The sequence below is a fragment of the Gorilla gorilla genome, chromosome 18 (assembly GCF_029281585.2).
Source record: "Gorilla gorilla gorilla isolate KB3781 chromosome 18, NHGRI_mGorGor1-v2.1_pri, whole genome shotgun sequence".
Classification (NCBI taxonomy): domain Eukaryota; kingdom Metazoa; phylum Chordata; class Mammalia; order Primates; family Hominidae; genus Gorilla; species Gorilla gorilla.
In genome coordinates this window covers 121,443,186-121,448,634 of record NC_073242.2, presented here as the reverse complement: position 1 = coordinate 121,448,634, position 5,449 = coordinate 121,443,186, and the positions used below count along the sequence as shown (strand labels likewise).

General features: G+C 56.7%; 1 pseudogene; it reads right to left on the bottom strand.

The window, feature by feature from the left end:
* Positions 1-2,777: 2,777 nt before the first annotated feature.
* Positions 2,778-3,999, bottom strand: LOC129527428 (putative uncharacterized protein FLJ44672; annotated as a pseudogene).
* Between the last annotated feature and the right edge of the window lie 1,450 nt (positions 4,000-5,449).

Genomic DNA, 5,449 nt, shown 5'->3' with positions numbered 1-5,449 from the left:
CGTGCACCACCACTACAGGCATGTGCCACCACACCTGGCTAATTTTTGTATTTTTAGTAGAGATGGGGTTTTGCCATGTTGGCCAGGCTGGTCTCGAACTCCTGACCTCAGGTGATCCTCCCGCTTTGGCCTCCCAAAGACTTTTTTTTTTTTAATATAGAGACAAGTTCTCAGTACGTTGCCCAGGCTGGTCTCAAACTCCTAAGCTCAAGTGATCCTCCCACCTCAGCTTCCCAAAGTGCTGGGACTGACTGGATGCAGTGGCTCATGCTTGTAAACTCAGCACTTTGGGAGGCCAAGGTGGGAGGATCTCTTGAGCCCAGGAGTTCAAGACCAGACTGGGTGATATAACACAATAGTAAACTTCAACAGGAGAGAGAATCTGTAAACTTGAATATAGATCTTCTGAAATTATCCAGTCAGAGGACAAAGAAAAAAAGAATAAAAAAGAGAAAAGAAGGCTGGGTGTGGTGGCTCAAGCCTGTAATCCCAACACTTTGGGAGGCCGAGGCAGGCAGATTAAGAGGTCAGGAGTTCAAGACCAGCCTGTCCAACATGACAAAGCCCCATCTTTACTAAAAATACAAAAATTAGCCGGGTGTGGTGGCACACACCTGTAGTCCCAGCTACTTGGGAGGCTGAGGCAGGAGAATCGCTTGAACCCAGGAGGCGGAGGTTGGAGTGCAATGTGAGCCGAGACCACACATTACACTCCAGCCTGGGTGACAGAGCATGACTCTGTCTCAAAAAAAAAAAAAAAAAGAAAAAAAACAGACAGAAAAGAAAGCCAACAAGACACCATTAGGCAAACCATTGTCAGGTTATGGGAGTTTGGGAAGGAAAGTAGAGAAAGGAGAAGAAAGCTTATTTAAAGAATGGCTGAAAACTGCCTAAATCATGGGAAAGATTTACACATCTAAATCCATGAAGCTTAAAGATTCCTAAAGAGGTTCAAACCAAATAGATACTCACCAAGTCACAATATAATCAAATAGTCAAGTTAAAGAAACTTTGCAGGTCAGGACAGAATCGAATAATACATTCAAAGTGCTGAAAGAAAAAAACTGCCAGCAACTAATACTATGTCTGACAAAGCTGTCCTTCAGAAAGAAAAAAGAAATAACGTGTTTCCTCGACAAACAAAGCTGAGGGCATTCAGGACCACTAGGTCTACCTTAAAAAAATGCTTAACGGAGTTTTTCAAGTAAAAATGAATGAAGTTGGGAGCGGTGGCTCATGCCTGTAATCCCATTTTGGGAGGCTGAGGTGGGTGGATCACCTGAGGTCGGGAGGTCAAGACCAGCCTGGCCAACATGGCAAAACCCCACCTCCAGTAAAAATACAAAAAATTAGCCAGGTATGAAGGCCACTGAGATCGTGCCACTGCACTCCAGCCTGGGTGACAAGAGTCAAACTACATTTCAAAAACAAAAAACAAAACAAACAAAAAAAACAAAACTTGAGGCCTGGCCTTCTGCTCCTCTCCAACCTCCCCTTCTCTGGGCTCAAGCCACCTTGGCTGAGGAGGGGGCGAGGAGGTGTGAGCCCCTGCCAGGAACCCCCTGCCCAGACCAAGTACTCGGCCCCCAGGCCTGCGTTCAGTGAGGCCTCCCGTGGCGTTAGCATGTTCGTGTGGAGGAATGTGGAAGGTCACTCTGTGGCCGTGTTCCCCTGGTACTCCATCCCCTTCCTCACCCCTCCCTGCAGCCACACGAGGCCCAGCAACCTGCCAGTCACTCAGTGGCCTCCAACCAGAGAAAACAACCTGCCAAGTTGGCAGCTGTTGCTCATGAGCGTCCACCAGGTGGGACAGGGATTGTTGACCCTGGGCGGCCCCCTGGAGCCACCTGCCCTGAAAGCCCAGGGCCCGCAACCCCACACACTTTGGGGGTGGTGGAACCTGGTAAAAGCTCACCTCCCACCATGGAGGAGGAGCCCTGGACCCCTCAGGGGAGTCCCTGCTGAACAGTGAGACAGAGAATGACCATGATGATGCTTTCCTCTCCATCATGTCTCCTGACACTCAGTTGCCTCTACCACTCAGATGATGTCAGGCCCAGTCCCTCAGTGCCCTGCGCAAGTAACAGGACTCATCTTCTGAGAAGGATGGACGCAGCCCCAACAAATGGGACAAGGACCACATCCGGTGGCCCATGAGTGGCGGTCATGATCTTCAGCAAGCGGCACCAGGCCCTGGCAGGGAGCACCAGGGTCACTCCAACCAGGATATCCGGACCGTCAGCCAGATGCTGACTCTGGCCCAAAGACTTCTACTCAGTATGGAGCTCCAGGCCACTTTGCAGCCCCTGGTGAGGGAGGTGTACATACCATGAATTGTGGGACCTTCAGAGCTTTTCACTTTTCAGAAAATAGCTCCTGTTGGGGCTACAAGATGGAGTGTGAAGAGGGCCTTGGGCCACAGGGAGGTGCCTGCGGACTAGGGGGAGTTCATGCACCCCTTCTTTCTCCAGAGGGGCTGGACTCAGGTGAGTATGGGGGTGGGGGCTCCTGCACTTCGACACAGGCAGCGGGAGGGTTTTCTCCCCATTCCCTCTGCACTCCCAACTTGAGCTATACTTTTTCAGAAAGTGATTCACCCTGCCTTTGCCCCCTTCCCCAGAACAGAACACGTTGATCATGGGCGATATTTTTCACTGTGCCAAAAAGTTGCCATGACCGTCATTAAACCTGTTTAACACCAAATAATAAGTAAAATAAAATAAAAAAATTCGGGCTTGGTGCAGAAACTCACCCCAAATAAATCACCTACCAAAATATTTACATAATGGCGGAAATATTCCAAAATTTAATATTTTGGGATTTATACACAAAAGATAAACAAATTAGAGGCCAAGAGGCTGCCGGAAGGGAAAAACGGGGCCTCGGAAGACCATTGTGAGGAATGAGCTGGGCCTAAAGAGGCCACTGGCAGGCGGGAGCTGGGCCTGCCGAAGCGGCCGAGAGGCAGGAGCTTTGGACTCGGGAGGCCACAATGAGGCGAGAGCTAGCTGGGCATGGAGAGTCCGCTGTGAGTCCGCTGTGAGTCCAGGCCCGTGCAGGCCTTCGAGAGGCAGGAGGCCGGGCCTGCAAAGGCCCACTGGAGGTCAAGTTCTGGGCCTGAAGAGGCCACCAAAAGTCAAAAGCGGGGCCTGGGAAGGCCGGCAAGAGCCATGAGCTGGCCTGGGCTGAAAGAGGCCACTGGGAGGCAGGAGGAGCTGGACCTGGAGAGGCTGACTCGAGGAAGTTTTGCACCTGGAGAGGCCACCGAGAGGACGGAGCTGGGCCCGGGGAGGCCGACTTGCTGCTCTTCCAGGCCCAATTCCAGGCCGACTTGACGACGACTTGGGCCTGCAGAGGCCGCCGGGAGGCCGGAGCTGGGCCTGGAGAGGCCGACTTCAGGACGATTGGGGCCTGCAGAGGCCGCCGGCAGGCCCAAGCTGGGCCTAGAGGAGCCCACTGACCTTGCCATCGGAGGGCAGGAGCTGAGCCTGGAGAGGCCACCGTGAGGCCTGAGCTGGGCCTGGGGAGCTTGGCTTCGGGAAGTGGTGGGCCTACCAGGGCCGCTGGGAGCTGGGCAGGAGCTGAGTCCAAAGACGTTGTTGGGAGGCCAGAGTCAGGCCTGGAGACACAGCCGGGAGGAAGAGCTGGGCCCAGAGAGGACGCCGGGAGGCTGCAAGTGGGTCTGGAGAGGCCGATTTGAGGAGGCCCGGCCTCCGCCTCCCACATGGCGGCCTCTGCAGGCACAGCTGTTTCTCCTGGTTGCATCTCCCGCCTCCCAGCAAACAAGCTTTTTTGGCTCAGCTCCCGCCTGCGTTTGTACACCCCGAAGTTTCTGCAACCAAGCTCTTCAGACCCACATCCCGCCTCCCAGTACCTGAACAGTCCCAGCTCCGGCTGGAGAACAGAGTCTGTAGGCCCCACTGTTGCCTCCCAGGGGTGTCTCCAGACCCAGCTCTCGCCCCACCACGACCTCCCAGGCCCAAGTCGCTGCCTGCCTCCCAGCAGCCTGCGTGCAACCCTGCTCCTCCCTCACTGTGGCCTGTTGAGGCAGGGGCTCACGCTGACCTCTCTCAGCGTGGGAGGGGCCGGTGTGAGGCAAGGGGCTCACACTGACCTCTCTCAGCATGGGAGGGGCCGGTGTGAGGCTAGGGGCTCCCGCTGACCTCTGTCAGCCTGGGAGGGGCCGGTGTGAGGCTAGGGGCTCAGGCTGACCTCTGTCAGCGTGAGAGGGGCCGGTGTGAGGCAAGGGGCTCAGGCTGACCTCTGTCAGCGTGGGAGGGGCCGGTGTGAGGCAAGGGGCTCAGGCTGACCTCTGTCAGCGTGGGAGGGGCCGGTGTGAGGCAAGGGGCTCACGCTGACCTCTCTCAGCGTGGGAGGAGCCAGTGTGTGGCAGGGGCTCATGCCTCTGAGCAGGGTACCAGAGGCATGGGCATCAACAGGCCACAGTGAGGGAGGAGCTGGGCCACACGCGGGCTGCTGGGAGGCAGGCAGGGACTTGGCCCTGGGAGGCCACCGTGGGGGCAAGAGCTGGGCCTGGAGAGGCCCCTGGGAGGCAAGAGTGGGACCTGCAGAGGCCACTCTCCAACCATTGCTGGGCCCGTACAGGCCACCGGGCGGCAGGAATTAGGCCCGAAGTACTTGGCTGGAGAAAGTTCGGGACCTACAAAGGCGGTTGGGAGCTGGGCAGGAGTTGAGCCAAAAGAGCTTGCTTACTTGCTGGGAGGCAGGCCCGGGAGATGCCAACTTCAGGACAACTTGGGCCTACAGAGGTCTCTGGGACGCCCAAGCTTGGCGTGGAGAAGCCCACCGACCGGAGACAATTTGGGGCCTGTAGGTGCCATCGGAGGGCAGGAGCTCATCCTGGAGAGGCCACCGTGAGGCCTGACCTGGGCCTGGAGCGTGGCTTGAGGAAGCTGTGGGCCGACCAAGGCCGCCAGGAGATGGGTAGGCACTGAGTCCAAAGAGGTTGTTGAGAGGCAGGAGTCGGGCCTGGAGACACAGCCAGGAAGAGGAGCTTGGACCGGAGAGGACGCCCGGAGGGTGCAAGTGGTCTGGAGAGGCCGACTTGAGGAGGTTCTCAGCCCAGAGAGGCCGCCGGAAGGGAAAAACTGGGCCTGGAAAGGCTGTTGTGAGGAATGAGCCCCATGGGCCTGAAGAGGCCACTGGCAGGCGGGAGCTGGGTGTGTAGAAGCTGCTGAAAGGTTGGGAGCTTGGCTTGGGGGGTCCACAGTGAGGCAGATGCTGGGCCTGAAGAATCTACTGTGAGGTAGATGTTGGGACTGTAGAGGCCGACGGGAGGCAGAGGCTGGGCCTGGAGGGGCCAAGATGCAGGAGCTGGGCCTGGAGAGGCTGCAAAGAAGCATGAGCTGGGCCTGGTGAGGTCGACTTGAGAAAGCTCAGGGCCTGGAGAGAAGGCTGGGAGGCAGGAGCTGGGTCTAAAGAGGCCATT